General features: G+C 41.1%; 1 protein-coding gene across 2 annotated transcripts in view; it reads right to left on the bottom strand.

Moving 5' to 3' along the window:
* The window catches only part of ARL15 (ARF like GTPase 15), a 397,557-nt gene that overhangs the window by 371,012 nt on the left and 966 nt on the right, over nucleotides 1–25,579 (bottom strand). The gene's annotated exons all lie outside the window — the stretch shown is intronic.

Here is a 25,579-nt window from a genome sequence, read left to right as displayed (position 1 = left end):
ACTGAAAACATCCACAGTGAATTATTTCACATCTCCCTCCGTATGCTCTAAAAGTTACTTTCCCCAAATAGGAAATAACTTTTTTTAAAAAAGTCATGAATATTTATAAAATAAAATGAAATTCTGTTTACAAAATGTACAGGATTTTATTCCTCACCATTTCTTACAGTTTCTTCTATCTAGAGGGGAAAAAAAAAAAAAAAAAGAAGAGGGTGATCAGGAACCCAGAAAGAAGCATTTGCATCTAAAGCAAAGCTAACAAAATTGGCCTCTCAACATTTTCTTCAAGGTTTTTAGTTGTAAAAATGCCACCACCATCCCAAGAGCACCTACATGTTCCAAGCGATCACCACACCTGTCTGACCATGGAATACAGTAGTTCAACTAGTAAAAAAAGGAAACACTGCCTTCACCAGCTAGAAAAAGAATAAAAGAAAAAGAAAAAAAGAAAAAGAAAAAGAAAAAGAAAAAGAAAAATCATGCATGATCTTTCTGTGAAATTCAAGCACAAAAATTTGAAAAGCTAACTAGAAGAAATAACCTCAGATTTGCAAAGTCATGTACCAGAAATAACCCAACACAAGCATAAATTGTCCTATCAAAATTTATGGATTTCATCACAGCAATGGTTTGGCTAATCTTTTGCAAACAGCACTGAAGGTCACAGGTAATAGTCTCACAAAAGCAGATTTTGGCTTAATATTGAAAAACAGTTCTCTTTCTGAAAATTCTAAATAAGAAGTATGAGAAGAAGGAACAAAATGCCCTTCTGATTTATCAGATTAAAAATTAATACCACTTACCTTGGGGAGTTTATTCCTTCAGTTTTTACAAGACAATGGGGTTAAATTCAACCCAAAACAAAAACAAAAAACAAAACCCATGCTGAGCATCATTAATGTGACAGGCTTTGTTAGGCGAGTATACAAAGATAAATGAGCCCAAGCCCTGACATCAATGGTTTCCTAATGCAGGAGGGAATAATTTAACATACTTGCAACAGACAATGGCAATATAAAGGTGTTCAGCATAATAACGGTTTTGTACAAAGGGTTTTAGGGAAACACAGTGGGAGACTGAACCCAATGAAGACTTTCTAGTAGATTTATAAAACATCAGGAATTAGCTAGGTGAAAGGAAGTACAGAAGGTCATCGCAGGTGGAAGGGACATGAGTAAAAATCATGCACCAGCACAGGACGTGCAAGGATCCGTGGGCTATTGGTATAGGCCTAAACATCCTATTTTCAAATAATCACTTCTCAATCTGTTATTGGTACTTACTGTCTACATTCTGTCTACAATTCATATTAATATACAAAGCCTCCTTTTAAGCTTTTATCTCTAACTCCCTGTGTCAAAGGAAGTTTCATTTGTTGAGGATCGCACAGACTGTCACATTATGAAGTCTGCTCTTCTACAGACTCTACACTCTGCAGCTGAAAATGCTCACAACCAAGATTGCCACAGCTTATTAAACTACAAGGCTGGCCATCATTAAGGTGGCCAACCACCACGGTGTGGCCCAGCAGGGAGAGCTAGGCGAGGCCAATCATTCTTGCTCTCCAAAATTTAAGTGGAAAAATACCAAGAAGATGAAGCAGTTAGCAGAGGGAAGTGAAGCTGACAGAATATGAAAAGCAAAGCTATTAAGTAGCTTCATGAAGAAACACAGTGACCTACATTCATGAGGAAGCCAAAAGTATGCATAAAAAACTACACAGAAAAGAGATCTACAGAGCAGAAGAGATTAACTCTGTCAGTAATCTCAAGAAGTAGAGATACAAATATGTGAAGAGTAACTGAAGAGAGCTACAGAGAAGACTGTTTCTGAGTGAAAAAGTCATGTATTCTTCAGTTTCTTTTGCAACTATACATAACAATGTGACCAGGTTCTGGTCAATGAGATCTTCAGAAAGTCTGAAGTCTTCCAAAGGGAGGCTCACTCTTCCACACTTTCTCTATCCTGAAGCCTGGAATGCAGAAGTAATGGCAGGAGCTCTGGCAGCACTTTGAACTATGAGTTTCAAGTCCACACGCTGAGCAGCAGCATTGTAAGGCCCTAACACCTCCCAGACTTACCTGAGGGAAAAAAATACACATCTCCCCTGTCAAAGTCACTACTTTCCAAGCAATTCCAATCCCAACAGATAAGTTGTTGAGACTGCTGAGACCGTGTCATCTCAACAAGGAGAGTCCCTTCAGATGGAAGTGTGATGCATACCACTTTACGCTAGTGTTTTCCTCAAGGCAGAGAGGGAAACCACAGCTGTTAGTTATATAACAGACCTAGGATTTGGAAACCCAAATCTTTTGGACTTGGGAGCCCACACTCAATTATTAAGAACAAATGAATGCAAATGAAGTCAAAGGGAATAGCATGTTCATAAGTATTCTATGGCTCAAATACTCTACCAAAGCCAATTTTTAAAAGCTGATGCAGTATCACTTACCAACCACAAAACACTCTGGACAAATCTCCACGACCCTCTAGTCTATCTAGACAGAAAGGCTCCTACTCCCAGAACCTAGGGAAAAGGTGCATGACCACCAGAAACTGAATAAAGGCACCAGCCCCTTACCCATGGTAGAGTCCTGCCAAATTCTGATTTGTAGGGAGTGGAATGGATTTCTAAGAGCACAGAGGATTCTGGGGAGACCCGCAGTATATTTTTGTACGGTGGTAAAAAGTCTCTCATTACCTTTAAGCAAAAGAACTGTCCACATGCAGTGACAACTGGAAGAGCTCAGCCTTAATATTTCACCTCTCCAGGCTACTGCTGTCCCTGGGATGTTTCACTGCTGGAGCGTGGTAATACAGTCATCCTTTTGAAAGGTGCAAGGATTTTATATGGCCAAGTTGAAGGCAGTGTACGTGGCATTAATAATCTTCATTAAATAGATTAAATAATCTTCATTAAATAGTATTTGTAATGAGCACCTGCTCTGTGCCCGGCAGTGTCCTCTTGGGCTGGAGACTAAAGCAATGCATAGAGCCCCTGCTTCTCACAGGGTTTACACCCCAGTGCCCATTCAGGCAAAACCAAGCAAGTTAGGGGGCGCCTGAGTGGTGCAGTCAGTTGAGCGTCCAACTCTCAATTTGGCTCAGGTCATGATCCTGGTGTGGTGGGATGGAGCCATGTGTTGGGCTCCGTGCTCAGCATGGAGTCTGTTTGAGACGCTCTCCCCCTCTCCCTCTGCCCCGCCCCCTGCTTGCTGTTCTCCTCAAATCTTTAAGAAAAGAAAATTAAGTGAGAGGGTAAGTGCTATGAAGAAAGGTAAGAGCAGAATGTGCAAGGGAGAGTGGACTTGGGGTACTACTCTTTTTGAGAGCAGATATAGTAATTCTAACCATATTACAGACAAAGTAAGGGAAGGCAGAAAAGTTTTCAACAGCTTTGCTTCAAAAATCCCTGCTGTAGGCAGACATGGTACTCTACCATGAAAAGTCACAGCATCAGACACTCTATTCAATAGTTCACAGACACTTATTAAGAAGCAGTTCAGAGAGCCATTAAGAGTATAGATTTGGAAAAAAAAAAAAAAAAAAAGAGTATAGATTTGGGGGTCAGGCTTCTTGGAATCAAATCCCAGCCATACAAGTTACTGTTTGTGGGACTCTGGGTAAGTTACTTAACCACTCTGTATCTTAATTTGCCATTCGTGAAGAGAGGATAATAGTACTAAGTACTTCAAAGGGTAGGGGGATTAAAGGAGTTCTAGAAGGAAACCTAGTAAGCTCCAAATTTGTGTTTGCTTATTTTTAAATTGAGTGTCTACTGTGCTCCAGGCACACAAATTCCTCTACGCATCTGCACTCAGGGGCCCCAGACCTGGGAGGCCTCAGGAGATGTGCTCTGCCATCAGCTTCTAAGGATCCCTGGATCCTGCTTCACATTCCAGGACTATGACTTCTCATTGCAAACACAGTCACCCAGGGTACTAACTCAAGATTCTCCAAAGGAAGAAATGTTCTGAAGCCAGAGGGCTTAGCTCCCAGCATGCCCCACCCCCCAGACCCAGCACCAGAGGCAAAAAAACAAAAACAAAAACAAAAAATCATTCATTTCAGCCAGATCCCATACTGCTCTTCGGCCAGGCAATTTCCAACTATATAAAAGCAGGTTCTAGTCTACATTATGTTAAATTCTACTAGTCGATTGCCACAACATTTTAATGTTCAGTACCAACATTTTATAATGACAGGCATCCAGGTGACAATGCAATCCCCAACTAGACACTTAGGAAGGAATATTGTTAGAGTCATAAGAAAAATTCTATTTTAAACACGTACATTTATCCTCCATTCCCTCTCTCCCATTCTTTCTTGGATGTAATTGAATACGACCTTTTAGCACTGCCCTTCTGTTGTCAGGGATTCTGTCTTTGAACTATTTTAAGCCTCTACCTGGACATAACATGATGCTTATATTGTCAACGTATTTCAAGTCCTGAAAAGATCCAAGTGGGCAAGCCCTTTTACACTAAATCAAGACCTCCATATGAAAATAACTGTACTGCCCAGAAACACTAGTTACAGGAGAATGTGGTCCAACCATTTAAAGAGTCAAAAAGCTTACTGGTTTATGAATTAGACCATCTGGATTTTTCGTTTTTCTGACTGTGGTAAGAGAAATAAGCAAAGTATGAGCTTTAGAGTTTAGACAAATCTGTGTTCAAATAATTCAGAGCACAATCTTAGAAAACTTCTGTGCTCCCAGCTTTAGTAACTGGTCCTCAGTTACCAGTGAGAAAAGACTACTACTAACCTTATTGGATCAAGTAAACAAGCATCAGGTGCTTGGCAAAGAAAAGACATTCCCTCAAACTCACTGAGGCCCAGGCCAAGCCGTCAACATCTGCTGCTGGACAGTCTCCCCGACACATCCCCCACCTCACCCCCTCATCCCTCACCTCTGAATAATCCAGTTTCCAGGCTGCGGAAAAGAGCAAGATTTCAACGTGCAAATCAGGTCCTATTACTTCCTGCCTAAAACCACTTACTAGTGTAAGAGTAATCTTAAGTGAAACTCAACTCCCTAGGATAACCTCATGGCCCCACAGGATCCGGTCCAGCTTTTCTCTGGGATCTGCTTTCAAAGCCAGTTTCTTTGGGCCACTCTTCAGCAGCTAGTACCCCCAACTTCATGACTTCTATGAACAGACATACCATTTTCTTACATTTGCTGAAGAAAAGTGACCAATCAAGATGCCTGGGGAAGTACTTGGGGATTTACTTTGAAGTCCCAGGCTACCTGTGCCCAACTCAGGTGGCTAGAATCTACCTACTTTTGGTTCCCCAGGGACTCTGCTCTAGTTCCCTTCCCCTCAAGGGACACTATCTTTTTTTGTTAAGTTTTTTTTTTTTTTTGTAAGTTTTATCCCTGTCCCTAAAGTCTAGCTGCAGATGGCACAAGTCCTCTCTGCTTGCTGTTCACATCCTTGCTGCCCACCTACTCCAAAGATGTACATGCTGGCCCTTCTTACTGCATGGTTTTTACTGCTAATTAATTAGAGACAGGCAAATACAGGGCAGTTGGGAAAACAAAAACAAAACAAAAAAACAAAACCCAACTCCATCAGTAAAGTCTGCAAACTCCTTGCCCTGGTTTCTGATTGTATGGATAAGCAAGCCTCTTAAACTCCTATCCCTCTGCCTCTAGGAGGGTGGATTTCCCCCAAACCCTGCTCTTCACTCTCAGGCCAGACGACAGAATCACAACCCACAAATAAGGGGGGCTACATACAGCCCCTTGCAAGCCACTCCCTTTAGGCAAGTAATGGTTATTTCTGAGGACAGAGTTCCTAGTCAAGGTTCCTTTAAGATGGTGAAAAAAAGACAAATGAACCCATAGTATTGAATTCATATGGAGCCACACACAATTTAAAACTGTGACTGTGGGTGGTGGGCACTGAGGTGGGCACTTGACGGGATGAGCACTGGGTGTTATTCTGTATGTTGGCAAATTGAATGCCAATAAAAAATAAATTTATTATTAAAAAAATAAATAAAACTGTGACTGTGATTATCTTAAAATGACATTTATTAAGAAACTCCTACGTGCTGGCTGTTTTGCACGGTCATCTCTGTCCTCACAACTAGAGCAAGGAGGGCATTTCTAGGTCCTTCAGATGAAACGCTGAGAATGAGTTACCAGCACATGGCTGCTCAGTGACACAACTTCCATTTCCACCTAGGTCTGATTCCAAACTGGTGGTTTTCAAACTACAACCCCCACAGGGTTTGAAAGAGGCAGCTAGATACTTAAGAAATTACTTTTATGAAGAGAACTGATTTTTTATTAGAGGCTGAAATGAAGAAAAACATAATCAAATGTGCTGTACATGAACTTTCCACACATCGGAGACCACCCACGCACACTCCTGTCCTGCCAGAGTAACGTTTTTTGTTGGAGGGTTAAGCCTCAGAATAAAACCTGTATCCTGCTTTCTGATCAGCACGGGAGTTTTGACTTGCTCCGTTTCCCACCTGGGCCAGTTCATCCCTCCTTTGGCAACCTGGTGGTCCCCCATTCCCGGGAGGTCACCAGATTGATGCCAATACCCAATCAGCATGCACATTACAGCCCAGAACTCCTGGGCTCAAGCAATCCTCCTGCCTCAGTTTCCTGAGTAGCGAGGACTACAGGCAGGCACCACTGCACCCAGCTGTATTATGCTTGCTTGCTTGCTTTCTTTCTTTCTTTCTTTTTCTTTTTTTTTTTTTGTATTCTGCTTTCTGATTGAAGAGATTGAAGATGAAGCTACTTTAAAATCTGTAAGTGTTGCAACTGTGATTCCATTACAATCCTATTCTCCCTTAATGTCCCAAAAAAGAAATGTTGAGCCAAATGAACCCAGCAGATATCCCTTCAGTTCTCATCCATCTAAATAGATCGAAGTTAAAAACCACCGAAATCTTTTTTTTAAATTTTTATTTATTTATGATAGTCACACACACACAGAGAGAGAAAGAGAGAGAGGCAGAGACACAGGCAGAGGGAGAAGCAGGCTCCATGCACCGGGAGCCCGACATGGGATTCGATCCCGGGTCTCCGGGATCGCGCCCTGGGCCAAAGGCAGGCGCCAAACCGCTGCGCCACCCAGGGATCCCAAAACCATCGAAATCTAAATTCAGTTTTGTGTTTATCAAAACAGCTTCATTGCCCTCACTGATCTTGAACACACTATAAGGAGACAGGAATCATAAGTTTGTAAAAACCACGTATAAGAAAGTATCATTTGTTTTAGATATCTGAGTTCTGCATAAAATTGGCTGGAAAGAATTCCATTGTTTAAATGAAAAGAAACATTTGAAATCCTCCCCTATTCAATCCTCCCCAGAATGAATTTTAAGTAACTCATGGTAAATAAAGCACAGAGATGGCCTCATATTAAGACCAACTGATAAGCAGGGGGAAAGATGAAAAAAATATTGCATCGACTTTGCCTTCTCACTCAATGCATGAAGCCCTTCTATAATGTTCTTTACAGGTAGGAAGCACCTTCTGCTTTGTCATTTCCTATTCACACCAAGTGGCTAAACTTACTAAGAAAGTTCCTTACCTTGAATCAATACCTGCCTTCCTACAAATTCTGACCCTTCCATTATAGTCTGCCTCTGAGGATTCACCAGATATTGTTTATGTCCTTCAAAGCCCTGAAGCCATTGATCTTAGGGTCTCCTTTTAAAGGTATCCTGCAAGTACAAAAACCAAAATTCTGATGCCAACAATAACAACAAAAATATATCATGAAATACTACCTCTCCTCAAGGAGGTAAATTGATTCTACTAGCCTAGAGGTAGGCAAGCTTAATCTATGGGCCAAATTTGGCCCACTGCCTGTTTTTGTAAATAAAGCTTTATTGGATCACAGCTACGTCCATCTATTTATGAATTATGTCTGGCTGCTTTAGTGTGACAATAGCAGAGTAGTTAAGACACAGACTGTATAGCCCACAAAGCCTAAAATATTTACTAGCTGGCCCTTTACAGGAAAAGTCTGTCCACCCTGTTCTAGCCCACCAACAGGAGCCCACAAGCAAAGAATTGTATTATAGTCGATATTTTGGGATATAGTTCAGTAGATCTAGAGTTATCCCTGGGTTACCCATGGTGCCCAAGTACCTAGCAAACGTTAAGCTCGCTATAAGCATTTGAGTAAGAAACATTAGATAGGAAGGGAGACTTTGGGAGGAAAGAAGTATAGGGTTTTCCTTCTCCCAAAACTCATTTGACATTTATCCTTCAAGGATTATTTTAAAACTTAACAGATCCCTTTTCTTGTTGTAGCTCAGTATTCGAACACAGGGCTGTACATCTGAATTAAAATCCAGGATGTGAAGTTATTGTTATATTTCAAGTAAATAAACATGGATTAAAATATTATTTTATGGAACTCCTTGTTAATTTTGAATACCGAGGAAAAAGCTTCCCACATCTGTTCTCAGAATATTCACTTGTTGCTGTTGTTTTAATATCACTCACTGCAATAATGTAAAGCAATTGGGATAAATAATCTTCGCCTCCAACATGAACTCAGGACTCTGGATTTGGGAAATGGAAGAGAATTGCTTTAAAACAGAGGAGAGAATCAAATCATCAAGGAGCTTATTAGATCTTGATTCATCATCTCCATCATTTCTTCCTAATCATGCATTTTTATGTTGTTTTTCAAGACTTCTGTATGAAGAATTAAAATATGCATCACTTCCTACACAGTTCTCTATAATTTTGACTTTTTTAGCAACTTGTTTCATTATACTCATGTTCTCCTATGTAACAAAGAATCTGATTTCAAGAGTTTTAAAATTAGTAACTGAAGGTCTATTCTTGTCATGGAATCAAAAGAGAAAAATTTCACTCCGTCTGTTTTATGCAACCATTTAAAAGAATACTAAGCTCATATAATTATGGTAAAACTATGAGCACTGAGAAGACAGGGACTGGAAAAATATTTGTCTATGGGTATTTCCAAAGATAACCAATACAGTAAGGCATTCTCCTCAAATCAAGATGTATTTGGGAAAACTGAAACATCACTAGCACAGGACACCACTGCCTCCACACTCAGGCCACAGAAAAAATGGAGGTCTGAGCCCAAAGAAAGAGAACGTTCCACTCAGGCTCAAGAAGTAAACCTGCCCACAGCCCAAGGTCAGGAGCCCTGAAAAGGTCAGGAAATGCAAAGGAAACCCAGGAACAAATAATCCTATCTAAATGACCCAGTCTTTTTTTTTTTTTAAGATTTATTTATTTATTTTTATTTATGATAGACACAGAGAGAGAGAGAAAGAGGCAGAGACACAGGAGGAGGGAGAAGCAGGCTCCATGCCGGGAGCCCGACGTGGGACTTGATCCTGGGACTCCAGGATCGCGCCCTGGGCCAAAGGCAGGCGTCAAACCGCTGAGCTACCCCGGGATCCCCTGACCCAGTCTTTAAAACATACATCTTGAAAACTCAGCAAGTCATGGGGAAATGTATATTACGCTAGGAAATTTTATTGGTAAACTACAGGATGTATAATTTCTATACAAAATCAAACAGAAATTCAACAATTCCAAGAGGCTTTTTACCCCCAGCACAGGGATTTGAACAAAGGACCAGCTGCAGTCTAGAAAAATTCAAAATGACAAAGAACTGCAACAGTATCCAATAAATCCACCCAGTACTCTGTCCTCTACACAACATGCTGCCTCTCCGGAAATATTTCTAAGGGAAGGAGGGATAAAAGAGCTGGCCAAGCAAGCACATGCTGGGGGGAGACAAGTTCTCAAAAGCAGAAATAGGACTTTCAAACGGTTTGGAATTCTCAACTTCTATTGGAAAAATAGTCTAAAGAAAGACTCAGAAAATGCGCCTGCTAAGCTTAAAATGAGTCATCTCATTTAGCTCAACTCAGGTCGCAGCTCCAAGCAGAGCTGGCCTACTGACAGGTGTGGGCCACCATGAGCCACACTAGGACCTTTCACCCCTGGAAATCAGAAATAGCTGCCACTTCAAGCAGTAAGCGAGCAGCTACAATATCTTTAGCCCAGTTACTCTGTACTGTGTTTATTAGGTGGAGACAGGAAGATATTTGAAAAGCTGGCATTGGAAAAATGAATGGAATAGAACTAGAATTTTTCCAGTGACAGGAATGCTCTAAGTCCTTGTTTCATATACAAAGTCCCAGTCCAATATTTGCAGAAGAACAGTTCAATAATAGCACTTTAACAGTGCTTGGGATACTAGACTCTCCTTTAAATGCTTTCTATAATTTAACTCTGATGGACGCACTATTAATATGTCCATTTTGTGTATGGGGAATGTGGGGCACAGATACTGCACAGCAAGTGACAACTAGAGAATGCGAATTCAGGCAGTGTGGCCCCCAAAGTCTATGTCCTTTACCATTCTCTGTACAGCTTCTCAGCCCAACCACTGGCTTTGCAGCCATCTGGTGTACGTGTGCCAAGCTCTGGAAACAATGAGGCCCACAACCCAGCCGACACTGTGACACACCATGCTTTGTCCTGTAACAGATCCAGGAACCAAGGCCTGAGGCAGGGCCGGCTGGCCCATTAGCACATCTGGGCCAATGCACAATGGTTACCTTAGCCAACCCAGCAGGAGCTGGATTTCAGCCACACTTGCCCCCTAGGCCAGGCACCTCTGCAGCATCCAATGGGTCTAATTGTCTAAGACAGCCCCAAGAGCAGCCCTGGAAGGAGCTTCAATTCGGTTTTGGTAGTGAAAGGCTGAAGAAGAAAAGACTTAATGAGACGAGGAGGGAAAGGGGAAACTCACCAACCAAAAACTATTTCTGCAATCCTAGCTCTGATGATTTTAAAAAGGGAGAAGTTGAGGGGGGTGGGGCAGGATCATACAAGCCATTCAGCTTTATGAACACATCCAGATTACTATGCAGCAGTTCCAGACACTGCACGAGCAGACTAACCTCCCTGGCTGCCCTGGCAAAACAGTGCTAAGCAGGCCGCCGTAAGAAAAACTGACTCCACGAGCTGAGACCAGACTTCAGTCCAGTTGGCAGGCGTCAGCCTGGGCCATCTTCAACAGCTTCTGGACTCAGCACTTCAGACCACCAGTTTTCTGCCCTGGGAGTCTGGTGCCAGCAGGGACCCTGACCCTGGGAGCCCCCCAAAGAGATGCGGCTTGTGTGACAGATACAGCAACCAAGTGCCCCGAGAGTCCAGTCTCCTCTCTTTCCAGGTACCAGGACATCCTTGGAAGCTCAACTCCTCTTAGCAGAAAAGTATAGGCAGAGGGTCTTAAGAACTGAGCTGTGGTTTTCTTTACCTGAACTGGGACCCTCTCCATAGCACAACTAGCTTAGACTTAACCTTCTCCCAACTACCTAACCAGAGAACTGCTACATCAAATGCTTTTTGGGAAAGCACCTACCTGATTCCATCATCTTTCACATTACAATTACCCTTACCTCCACGTCTCTGTGCCTCCTCTCCAAGCCGTCCTCGCACAAGCCCCCCTCCCTAGCCTTTCCAGAGAGCCCTCTGCTGAGGTATATTTCCTTAAGCAAGCTGATTAACCTTTCTAGGTCTGTTTTTAACATCTGAAAAATGAAGCTGATACTAGCATCTACCTCATAGGGCCCTTAGAAAGTACCTGACAACCTTGAGAGCATTATGCTACGTCAGAACCACAACAATGATAGGACCTCACTTCTATGGACTCAGAAAAGGTAAAAACAAGCTCACGTATATAAAGAACAGAATAGTAGTTGCCAGAAGCAGGGTTTGGAGGGTGGCAAAATGGATAAAAGGAGTCAAAAGCTACAAACTTTTTAGTTTTATAACTGAAAGTCCTACGGACGAATATATAGCATGATTTAGTTCATGATACTGTATTGCATTTTTGAAAGACAGCAGATCCAAAAAATTATCACAGGAAAAAAAATTTGTAACTATGTAAAGATATTAACTCAATTTAGTGTGTTCATTTTGCAATCTATACAAATACCCATTCATTGTGTTGTGTACCTCAATTATACCTCAACTTTAAAAAATACCTTCATTGTTGATATTGGCAAGCACTTTCTGCTGTGACGATGAGCAAGAGGAAGCGTCAGAGGAGAGGCTGTTAGCACTGTTGTAGAGTACATGTATTATTTCAGTGAATCGTCATCAAACCCAAGGGCAGATGACCCTTACTATCCCCCACTTGACAGAGGAATAAAGTGAAGCACTCAGAAATAACTTGACACAGATAGAGTGAAGACGGTGAAGCCAGGCCCTTAACCCGGCAGTGTGGTAGGTGAACCATGAAATTCTTCTACACCTGCAAGAGCTTTGTGAAACATCCCCTCCACCGTGTGGCCTACCTCAATTCTATGGAGATCATCATGGCTCTCCACACCACTCCTACTCCTCTCCAGGCTCAGGACAAGGAGGGGCACCTGGGTGGCTCAGCTGGTTGTGTCTGACTCTTGGTTTCAGCTCAGGTCATGATCTCAGAGTCTGGAGATGGAGCCCCGCATCAGGCCCCATGCTAAGTGGGGAGACTGCCTCTCTCCTCGCCCTTTGCCCCTCCTCCAACCTATATTCCTTCTTTCTAAAATAAATCTTTAAAAAAAAAGAAAAAGACTAAGGACAATGAGTTCTAGTATCTAACACGCTTTACTTCTCCTTGTCAATAACACTGACTGACCTTCACCTCATTCGCTGAGGATATCTGAATCTGACTCAGCCTCGCAGTCAGAGTCCTGCCATGGTCCTGGCAACTCTGTCATCCATGAGCATGCTCCATTCAACACCTCGGTCATATTTTTTCTTCCCCTAACCTCCCATCCTTTCCACTTCCAACCAAAGCCCCACTATAGCTTCCCCTCAGAGAACAGCTCTACCTCTCCGATCTTAAGTTCATACAACCTTTTGTCTGACCGCACTGAACTCTCTACCTCCAGTTTTCTGAGCATTTACTCCCAGTGACACCCGTCATTCAGCCTCATCAAGACCACCAGTCCCTTGTGCATCCTGTACCCTCTATGTGCCCTTCCTTCCAACAACTCAATTCATGGTCCATCGCTATAACCATTGTCTTCCCATTGTCCTCAATTCCTCTATTCTATTATCCACTCATTGACTCACGTTGGAAAAATTCTGACCCTTATTAACCTAACTGCCTACCTCTTGAAACCTATGCCCAAATAGCTACATCTGGAAGAAAAGAAAAAAAATTCACAACCCTGCCAAATTTGGGTCATTGTTCAGTCATGGCTTCTGATGTCAATAGTGCACAGAGACCAATGCTTCAGGATCCCTGGTCATCCACTCACCCTTGTTCAATCCTACTCAGCTCAAACCCCTCCCCCACCACACTGCAGTCCCCATCAGCCAAGTGACTTCCTATTCTACTTCATCAGCATTTATCCACCTCAAATTTGGCCCCAGGGTAAGAGGAAAGCTGCCCGCTCACCCTCCCCACCCCTCCAGCTCTGGTTCTGTCCCCATCCCCCTTATGGTGCAATTCCTTGACAGACCTCCACTGCAAGCAGCCTCAACACCTTGCCTCCCACTAGGCCTGAGCACACCGTGGCCCAAGTCACCACAGACGCGAATCCAGTGGCCACTTTTCCATCCTTGTTTTTAGGATCTCTGGGCAAACTGAACACAACTGGCCACTTCCTCCTTCTGGAAAGGGTCTTCCTTTTCACCCTGCTTGACTCCACACTTCCCAGGTTTTCTTCCAACCTTTCACTTCTCTCTCAGCCTCCTTTTCTGGCTCCTTTCCTTTTCTCTGATCCACTAAAACTGTGTGCTTACTATGTACCAGTATTAACCAAGGCACTGGGCTTCCTGGGGATTCTTCTCTTCCTGCTCTGCATGATCCTCCCCTGGGATGAGTTATGTTCACGGCTTCAGGGACCATCTAAGTGGTGAAGACCAGAAGGTCAGACATTAGCCCGACTGGAGTTCCAGTTCTAGCTCCACTGCACCAGGGACAGGACCCTCCACTTTTCTGGACCACAGTTTTCTAATCTCTAAAATGATGACAGTAATGAATAATTCATGAAAACCACTTAACACTGTGGCTCCCACATAATATAGTACAGTATATGGCAAGTAACAACAAAGTGACCTATTGTTTTTTAACTTCAAGAGTCGTCTCTGAGCTCCCATCTACCTACGTAAAACCTCAACTTGGATTTTGCACAAGTAGCAAAAACTCAGTAACACCAAGATCAAATTCCTCATTTTCCCCTATCACGCCATTCCTTCAAGTGTTATCTACCCCAGTACATGACCCTATTAGTCACCCCTATACCTGTGGTAGTTTTAAAAGATGCCCACAAATTCTTGGACTTCCTCCCACCAAGAGGTGGCTTCCATATCCTGCCCTTGACCCTGAGCTTGCCTGTGTGACTGTCTTAATGAACAAGATGCAGTCCAAGTGGCGCTGTGTGGCTGCTGAGGCTAGGTTAGAAAAGATTGGCAGCTTCTGCCTTGGTACATTCACAGTGAGCCTTCAGCCTGGATGTAAGAAGTACAACCACCCTGATGCAGCATGTAGAGACACCACATGGGAGAGATGCCCCAGGAGTTTACACTCTTCCAGTGCCCGGCTATTGGGCTGTTCCAAGCCCAAAAGCCAGACTAGCATATGAAGAAGACTTGAGATGATCCCAGTCACTATTTGATTGCAGCTTCATAAGGGATCCTGAGCAAGAACAGCCTAGCTGAACCCAATTTACCTCCAGATGCATGAGTCAAAATAGTTACTGTGTTAAGCCCCTCTTTGAAGGTGGTTTGTAAATGCAATAATAGATAACCAGAATAATGCTCAAACCAAAACCCTAAAGATTATCCCTAAAATCTTTGTTCTCACCTTCTATATCCAACACGATATACAGAATTCCAGTAATTTTTTTTTAAGATTTTCTTTGAGAGCATGCATACAAGCAGGGAGAGCTACAGGCAGAGGAAGAGGGAGACGCAGACTCCCCGCTCAGCAGGGAGCCCAATGCTGGGCTCGATCCCAGGACCCCAGAATCATGACCTGAACAGAAGGCAGATGCTTAACTGACTGAGGTACCCAGGTGCCCCCAATTCCAGCAATTCTTAAAAGCATCTTCTTTTGCACATCTGTCCTGCTCCTACCTGGTTGTGAGTACCATAGCTTCCTTCCTGAATCAGGACATCATCTTTCTAACTGGTCGTCTTGCTCCAATCTGGCCTCCCTTTCCAACCTTTCACAGGACAGTCAGATCTGACCAGGTCAGTCTAGGCAAACTTTGAAGGTTCCCATGATGTGACCATAGCTGGGCTCTACAGCTCCATGTGTATCCACTGCTCCCAACTCTGCTCCAGCCACACTGAGCCCTGGAAGCTCCTTGGAGTGATGGAGTTACTTACCCCAGGTCTCTGCACAAACTGTTCTTTCTGCCTGGCCTTCCCTATCACTGGGCCAACTTAACTTCAACATTGCAGATTAAAAATGACTCCTCTGGGAAGCTCTCCCAGGCCCTCAAGTCTAGGTTAAGTTTCCTTTCAGATACTCCCTCAATAACCTTTATTTCTCTCTAAATGGAATATGCCATTCCAAAATGTAATTGCTTCTTTTTCATCTCCAAGAGTATAAGTTCCCTGACAATAGGCCAATGGCTCACTCCTAGTGAGTACATCCCTAGTGCCAGGACCACATCAGAACATAAAAGGCTCATAAAAATTAGAGTTGTTTCAGTAAATGACTGATAAATTACATCAAGGCAACTCTATCACTTAAGAAATAAAATAAGAATGGAAGAAAGATAGCTATTCCAGGAAGGATGTAAAGAGACTAAAAAATTCTGAAATGAAATAAACATCTGAGATTACCTAATTAATCCCATCTTTTTATAGATGAAGAAACAAGTTAATGAGACTGACTGGCTTGCCCAAACCTCCACACCTGGCTGGTGGCAAAGCCAGGAACAACAACAACAAAAAATCAAACCAATTAAGTCCCATGGTACCACTTTAGCATGTCAGAATTTAAGTGAATCACATGACTGAATAGTGCAGAATTTCAGAATATGGCCAGTAACTTCTCAAAATTAGAGATCCGCCTTATAATCTTATATTATTCTTAGGCCTGAACATACGGAAGTAGCTTTGGGCAACTTTAAATTTCTTTGGAGTACACACCCATCAGAACGGGTAGATAGAAGGATTGACAATACCTGGTGAGGATACAAAATAACTGGAACTCTTATACTGGTAGAAATCCAACTGGTATACCCACTTCAGAAAAGTGTTTGCCAGTAGTTAGTATACCTGAACATACATATACCTGATGAACCTGAAATTCATTCTACCAATAAAGATTAATATTTCCACCAAAAATATGTGCTAGAAAGTTTGTAGCAGATCCCTAATATCCTCAAAGTGAAAACAGTCGAAAATGTCCAACAACAGAATGGGTGGACTAGTAATGATAGATTCATAATTACATTGCAACAAAAAAGAACAAATTGCTGATTCATACAATGTGGATGAATTACACAGGCATGCTGAGTGAAAAGAAATCCTATGTGTAGCTGTTATTCCATGTATATGAAGTTCAAAATCATGCAAAACTAACCTATATCAGCACTGCCCAGGAAGGGACACAAGAGTGTCTTCTGGAGCACTGGAAAGGTTTTACATCTCCATTTTGGGGGTGGTAAGATACAGGTACATACAAATTTATCTAGCTCTACCTATAAGACTTGAGGTGTTACTACAAGCACACGATTAAAATTGAATAAAAAGTTAGAAAAAAGATAAGGTGTTCTGTACAGATAATGTGCACATTATGTTCAATGTAATATAATGTATTCTCATTCAACTCTCAAAAAAGCCATTAGTTTTGTAAATAAGATTCTTTAGAAGTCATAATTGATATCCTAAAAAAATCTGAAACAGAATAGGAAGAAAGAGGGAATAAAAAGTGATAGTAAAAAAAAAAAAAAAAAAAAAAACTAACATTCTTTTTGGGACTTTTTATAGAGCAGACCAAAAAAATATGTTTTATCCAAGGTCAAGGACAACTTTTTAATGTTCAGCTCTTAAAATGTACATAAAAAGGATAATGGTTAACTCCACAGAAATTGTACACTGCCAGTTTGGAAGAGGGAAAAAAAATCCCCAAAGTATCCACTGATGCAGGGCAGGAGATGGGGAGAAAAAAAAATCAAGGATGTATACACTTTGTCTACACCTCCATTGATACCATTACATTGAGTCATATGGACTCCTACCAATCAGTATAGAAAAATCTAATGCGATTTTTTTTAAAGTACAGTTTATTATGTTTTTATCAGTGCTAATCATCACAGAGGCAAACTCTGAAGCTGTCTGGATTTTGCACACAAGAAGATTGTGGGTTCAGAGTGATTTGTCTTAAGCCAGGTTCCCAGGATTTGGTGTTTTAAGAAATTTGTACAATCTAAATACACACACACACACACACACACACACGCTCATACAAATAAACTTGAGGACTAATACAGGAATGTCATCTTTTTATTCTGCTAGATAATGACATTTTGAGAGGGACACTATCATTCACTATCATTTCAGAAGGGACCGTATATTCTAACATCTACAAGAAGTTGAAACAATGTTTCAAGTTTAAGTCTGTAGATTTATAATTACTTTGCAATACTTTCTCAATTTTTCCATTTTGCTGTGGACAGGTATTTGGAAAACACCTTAGATCACGCAGGAAATAGGTGGGATATCTAGGAATCAAATACAGAACTTCAAAGTTCTTTTTCTTCTCTGTTGCAACAGTAGGTACAGATTAAGATCATGGACATGTCAGCAACCCTTATAACAACCAAGGCAGTTGTGATGACTCTTCCTCCTGACCCTCAGTTTCCTCAACCACAAGACAGAAATAAAAACTACTACACCTCTCAGGGTTGACAAAAGGGCTAAAGGAAAAGTAGAATCCCACATTAAACACTTCCTGCAGAATCAGAGAGTAAATTCTTTTTTTTTTTTTTAAGATTTTATTTATTTATTCATGAGAGACACAGGCAGAGGGAAAAGTAGGCTCCATGCAGAGAGCCCAACGTGGGATTCGATCCTGGGTCCCCAGAATCAGGCCCTGGGCTGAAGGTGGTGCTAAACTGCTGAGCCACCCAGGCTGCCTGAGAGTAAATTCTCAATAAACATTAATCATCATCATCACAAACTTTATTTCATAACTAACACTGGCTGATTCTATGTACTGTACTAAGTATATTGCTAATATTAATTTATTTAATCAATATCAAAAGCTTTAAAATGCAGGTACCTTTTGACCTTACAACTCTACTTCCAGAATATGATCATAAAGCAGAAACACCCCAGAGGATTAGAAACACTGCATGTAATAATCCCACTTTTAGAGATTTGCCATGCAATCTGCATATTAAAGGCTGTACAAGAAACTTGTTTTACTTTGATGCAGTTTTTAAACTTAGTTGGCACTGGAACTGTTTTTTGTAGTAAGACTCATTTAAGTATCAGAGAACCAGCACTCCTTACAATACATTAGCAGAAAATATCCAGAATTTATGCATAATATTCATCTCAAAAATGCAACAAACATAAAATATTTAATGAAAAGTGATTAGTCAAGAAAATTGTCAGTATATAATGCAGAAAACTAAATAAGAGAAACTTAAATTTTATATATTCATAGAAGTAAAAAGTAGGTTACAAGAGATCTTCATTATGATGCAGGGCTGAAAATGTCAAATGGTTCTTTCTGAATTACTGGATTACAATTTTCCCCTCACTAGGCATTCCAAACTTCCTTTTACTTTAATATGCTACCAAAATAATCTCAGTCCTTACCTAGGCCAGAATAGGTGTATATATGTGTTAATAGGATTACACTGATTGTCATCAACTGTAAAACCAAAATCCTAATACTGAAGTGCAAATAAAACTTCATTTCTAGGATTGTGTAGTACTAACAACATATACAAACCATGCATCAAAACCAACACTTATTTCCCTCTGAGCTGCTCACAAAATCCAAATGAGATCCCTACATATAAAACCATAAATGATTTCCAAACCAGAAACAAGAAACACATATCTGATATATATATGAGCAACATTTAGTGATCTCACAAACAGAAGTTTCAAAAAGGCTAGGATGTTACAATTTCTATAAAATTATATTTAACATATTGTTAGTATATTCCTTATACATACATGCAAATGTAAAAAATACAAAAACAATACATGAGAATGATACCACTAACTTCAGTATAGAGAAGGGGAGCAGCAGGCTTTAGCTCTAGCCTTAAAGTTTTTTTGTTTTTAAAAAGCAGTTTTTGAGGTTAAAATGGTAAGAGGTTAACAACTGTTAATCAGGGAGGGAGGTACACAGAAGTAGGTTTTATTTTCTGTACTTTTCTGAATATTTGTATTCCAAATACTTGTATTAAAAATAAAACTTTGAAGGAGCTATATTTTGTTTTAGCTCCTGACTCCATGATTAGGAGAATGCTTAAGGAACTGGTACAGTCCTTCTGTGCTTCAATCAATGTTTCTGGCAGGACTCTATAGACTGTCATCTATGAGAGTGAGGCCACAGAAGCAGCTACCCTGTTGAAAAAAAATGCAGGAATCCCTCTTGGGGAGACATGGACACAATTACTCAAGGGAAGTCAGTCCAGAGGTCAGAATAGTGTCCAGCAAATCTGGGTACAAAGGAACTTGATAAATGAGACTGGCCTGCAAATCCAACTTTTCAAATGGTTCCTCTCAAAAGCATGTAGGTGTGTTTGGCATGTAGGTGAGCCAAAAAGCAGAACACCAACGTTTATGCAAAAAGAGTGGAGGAAAGTAGTTAAAGAAATTAAAGCAAAATCCCCGAGTAAACTGGCTCACCTGAAGGCACAAACCCACACAGCTGGCCCAGCAGAACTGGGCTGTCGCTATACTCCTGGGAGGGCTTCTCCCCAGAAACCAGGGGACAGCAATCAAGTGATCCCTTGATTGCCAGCATGGTGTCTGATTCATGCTGCTCCACTCACTAGTCCTCTCAACAATTATTAGCAGGTAGGCAATACTGATTGCTTCCAGGCATGGGCTTAGAATCCCCCAAGCTAGGCTCATAGCCTAGCCTTGACATTCTACTGGCCAACACACCACCTCACTGAGCCTCAACTTCCCTGTTTTCTAAGGCATTGTGTTCTAAGTCAATAGCATCTGGTCAATAGGACTGATGGGAGGATTAAGTTTGGTGACAGGAATAAACCACTTTGCACCATACTCGGTACACAGTCCCCTCTGTTTCTGGTGGTGGTGATCAAGATAGTCCCAGACTCTGCCGGACGCAGGTGCCAAACTCCGATGGTATCACCCTGGGGCCATTCAAGGGCTATCCACAGGTCTTTAGCACTAGAAGTCAGAACTGGCTACATGATTTTTGAGGCCCAGCGTAAAATGAAAATGTTTGTAAAACATCAAAGATTACGACAGTGGTTACCACGGAGCATTAAACCAGGTGTGGGGCCCTTCGAAACTTCATCCCCCATGGCCACACGCACTTGAAGGCAGCCCTGCTACAAGTAGAAGTGCTCAAACACTTTGTAGACACTTGAAATGAAGGTCAACAAGAACTGAGCTTCCTAGACTCATCCAAACACTGGAAGCATTTGGGTAGATGCCAGGGGGAGAGCCACAGCAGAACTAAAAGGGACTGTAGACTTGAAAATAAAAGCCCACCACTAATTCAATTTGTGAGAAGTTATCAAAGGAAATTGCTGTTTCCTTGTTCTCTGTGATACCCTTACCAGAACTTCCTTAAAAATCTTTCCTTCTTTCCAGTATACCTCAGAAATAAAGTACTTATAGTGAATTTCGGGGGACTTTGCCCAACTGAAATCTGTAAGCAAGAGGCTACTTGGGGCCTAGTGTCTGCTGGGATGACCTCCCTTCCCCAGGCAGCACGTGGTAAAGGAGCCCAGCAGAAGTCAGATTATCTGACAACTAGGCCCTTGGTCTCAGTGACCTCTTCACAAAAGAACTTGTGACAGGCAAGAAGGTGCCCCTGCAGTGACAGAAGGGGGTTGAAAGAGGTGCCCTAGCAATCCATTTGTGGTCACTTGATGAAACAGGAGATGCTGAAAGTCCATCAACTCAGTGACCAGAGTCAGGACATTGTAGGACAGGAAGCTCAGGACACATTTCTTTATATCCAGTCATTTAGCAAAGCCAAGTCCTTGAGAAGGAGGGGACATCAGTCAGCCTCCTCAAGGCCCCTGGTTTTGTTAGCCTCACTTAAACAGCAGCATAGTATCTATGTGCAATGTAAAAATGTCAATAGTCTCCCAATACCTTCAACACCAGGCTGGAAGGGAAGCCACAACCCCAGCTCTATTATTTGTCAGTATGAACTTGGGTAAAGGACACCATCTCTCTGAGCCTCATTTCAATGCTGTTACGCAGGGAAGCATTTACAAAGTTGTCTGGCACACCATAAGTGCTCAATAAATGTTAACTGACTTACCCTCACAACTCATGCTTAACTCCCTCCACCATACCTAACCCCAGCATGCCAACAAACACATGCCTTAGGCTCCCAGAGGGCATGTATCATTTCTCCTGTGGGTCTTTTCATAGACTCCCACATCAAGACTTAAGACTGTAGCAAAAGCAGCTGGAGAAAAAGAACTAATGCCTCTACATCAGAGTTCCTGCTTAATGGTACAGACGTTCTTCAAACTTTTTTGCCATGACAAGTCCAGATGGTAGATCTGTGCTTGCATTATTTTAATCTTATAATTAAAAGAATATTTACAGAACTCTCCAATTGTAGTTAAGACTAAAAAATGTTTGGCCTGGTGTTGTAGTCAATTTGACCAGAGTCAGAACATACAACTTATAAATGTTCAGAGTCATTAAGGGTTAAAAATAGCACACTTTAAATTTAACTGAGCACCAGATAAAATCCAAACGTGCCTTCACTCCTCTTCTCAAATAGGCACATTTACAGTTGACTAGTTCTTTGAAGTAGATCATGAGATTCTGTTCTTGGTCAGTTGGTTTTTATTCTGTAGATGAGCTGGTACTTATGCTGACCTATCCTACCCACTGACACACAATTTTTTTTAAAGATTTTATTTATTTATTTGAGAGAGAGAAAGAGCATAAGCTGGGTGAAGGGCAGAGGGAGAAGCAGGCTCCCCACTGAGCAAGGAGCTTGACGTGGGGTTCAATCCCGGGCCGCTGAGATTATGATCTGAGCCAAATGCAGATGCTCAACCAACTGAGCCAGCCAGGTGCCTTGACACACAAATATGTATAATGGCAGGTACAGCCTAGGACCAAGAAACTAGGTCAGGTTCACCAATCTATATGGGAAATTAAGAACCCTGGCCTTAAATTCCAAACACAATATACAAATGCAGTGATCATTAGTTAACTATTAGCATCCAAGACTAATCAACCATTTTCAGTTGTCACATTTTCAGTTGTCACGTTTGTCACACTAAAACCCATAACTCTGGGTTTTAGTTCACAATGAAACAAGAACATGTAAAATGAGAAACCTACCAGAAAGCCAGGGGCACACCAGAAGCTGCCCCCTCTCCGATGCACCTTATGATACCTGTCCTGCCACTGACTGACTCCTAGCGCCACCTGCCTGGCAGTCCTACAGCAGGGAGACCTCAGCTGGGAGCTCATCCCTCCAAGACTTTCAGGGCCATGCACAAAGCATGGGTTCCATGAATATCTGTGGAATCAATTACAGATTGTTTTTGATACTTACAAAAATCACATTTTGATATTTTCAAGGATCTTATGACATCTTGCCTGCTGATTACCACTTTAAGTCTATTCCATATACTGGCACTAGTTTAGAAGCTAGCCCAGCATTTACCAGAGAGAAGTCATTAAGGTCTTAAGATAGAAGAATAAGCAATGTAATCATAATACATTAACATTTTATATCTGGAAAAAATGTTTATAAATCCCTTTCCCTCCATTATCTCATTTAATCATCCTAGGCATTACACAAAGCAGACCAAATTTTACTGTTTTGATGGCAGAAGGGGGAAAAGGGTAAAATTCTAACCAATCAACATGAGCTAGGGCAAAAAGAAAAATTTGAAACCGAAAGGAACCTAGAAGTTGATCTAGTCCAACCTTCAAGGAAAACCTGGTAGATGGGTTTCATTACAACTTGATTTTCTCCTACCTTATTCAAAAAGCTCTGCACATGGTCTCACTAGTTCTACCTGTCAAAAGAGAGTGAGGCCAATTCTGCCTGTTGGAACAGTAGCAAAATTTTTACCCATGGACTGGACAGATAAGAATATGGCCTTTAAAGCCCATCATGAAGAAAAGGCGTATGGCCTTCTAAGCCAATTTCCTTAACTGGAAAACATGAGATTTTTATATTTAAATTGCCACCCAGGCTAAAAAGAGTATCTTGATAATCTTGAAGTGTAAAGGATACATTCTGCATTCCCCAGAACAAAACACCTAATCCAAACAGATTTTATCTCATCTCAGTTTAGAAGCTGGTGAGAAAAGTAGTACTGGCCCTCAGTCTCATTCATTCAGTTCAACAAATACTGGACACTGGATGATATTTATTTAGAATTAGCAAACTACCACTATATCCCTGAACTGATTTAAAACCCCTATCTTGAATATTAAGGAGTTACTCTTCTCCCTCACCTTATTGGTCACCTGTAATTGAGGACATTTCTCTTATGAAAAATCAACAGCAACCTTAAAGATCAGCTTCGTCATTTGTTTCAATACCCACAGTCCTATTAAAAGCAGTTAAAAATAGCACTCTACCTTTCTCTCATTTCTTTTCCTTTCTAATTTCTTCCAAATAAAAAAGGTTAAGTGATGACATCCTATCCAAAGAACAACGGATAGACAATACATACACGCAGCTCCTTCTTCCAGCTTCCAATAGCAGCAATAAGAAAAGTCAAGCACCGATTAAAAAAAAAAAAGATAGCATACACCAGTATTCCTGTCGAGTACATGGACAAGGAACTCTAGCCCACGAGCTCAGCAAAATCTGAAGAGCCAATCTCACTGTAATGAAAGGAGCATTTTTTTTTTTTGCAAGTCAAAGAACTTGAAAATTAACTTATTTTAGAAACAAGATCCCAGATGCAGTCAACAGAATTTATTAAAAACCAATTTCTGGGGGAAATAAAATCAACACCATATAAAGATTATATATAAGCAAATGAGTCAATTTGAAAGGCAAGAAGAGAGGAATGATGTATGGCATTCATTTTTTCAGAGTTAAGAAATACAAAATATTGCCTCTGAAGGGTTGTTTCTTTTAACTGAAATTGGATAGAAAAACTGGCCTTCATGTTTAAGGCTTTTCTTAAATGTTTTCACAAGAGATACTTGGCACACTCATAGAAACTGACTTATTGAAGACCTTTTTTTCTCATCTTCAATGATTAGCCAATGATTTTTACATAACAGTTTCACTACAGTTGAGTTTTTCTTAAAGCTGAACGTAACAAGGTATTTTTTAGTACCAATGCAATAGAGTGTGGGGATGTGGCAGGTGAAACCCAAAGGCTGTGTCAAATTTGGGGCCCACTGATTTTAACACAAACCTGTTATAAACTGAAAAAGAAATTAATCTGCCTTTAAGGTACCCTAAAAGTCTCACTAACATTCACCAACTTTAGATAATCCAACTAGAAATTAACCAGTTTTCAATCCCCAAACCCCAAATGGTTTGCTGGTTTTGGCACCTCAGCTTTGTGATACTATTTGTAAATTTAAAACTCATCCACTAAAGAAATACATACGGGTATCAGAACCACCAGATTTTAGGAACTACTTAAGTATCCAAAATTAGCTTTCGGTAGTACAGGTAAGGTCACCCTTTCCTATTTGGAATTACCCTCAACAAACTTTGGCTTTGAGTGGACTGCAAAACAAAATCGTAGTATTGTTTCTTATAAGACAGGCTACAAAATAATCAGTTCCTTGACTTAGAAAATCTAAGAAACACTTGACAACTCTTAACCTTCATGGCACTTTGAATTTTAAAGACCACACATAATCAGATAACCTCCTTAACTGGCTCCAGGTGTGGGTGGATAATGTCCCTTTATCACAAAGATAACTGACATCAACAAATGAACAAAACAGAATTTGAACTCAATTTTTTTTATCTCTGCTCAATTCACAAGGTCATGCATTAACTTCAATCACCATCCTTTCCCCACAAAAAAAAAAAAAAAAAAAAAGAACAAAAACAAGCCATTAAGCTTTAGGGGGAAACGTTTCCTTCATAGAAACTATAGACTGAGTCCAAATACAAGAAAACATTAAAAACCGTCCTTGCCCAGCGTTTCTTGATCATGAAAGCTTTCACAGTCTTTCTTAGAACAGCATTAAGTTTAATTCCTAGAAGGCACTGGCAAATCTCTGCCAGACCGATCTACAGTAAAACCGACTGCATGTGTCCAACAAGATCACAGAAGGGCCAATGTTCTCAACCAGCTACTGCAACTCCACATAACAGCAGTTTGAGCTGTGACAAGGTAAACCTGGTAATTGTGCATGATCGAACACAGCCAGTGTCAGTGA

This window comes from Canis aureus, chromosome 4 (genome assembly GCF_053574225.1).
Source record: "Canis aureus isolate CA01 chromosome 4, VMU_Caureus_v.1.0, whole genome shotgun sequence".
NCBI lineage: Eukaryota > Metazoa > Chordata > Mammalia > Carnivora > Canidae > Canis > Canis aureus.
Note: the sequence above shows the minus strand (reverse complement) of the source record. Positions and strands in the feature narration are given on the sequence as shown.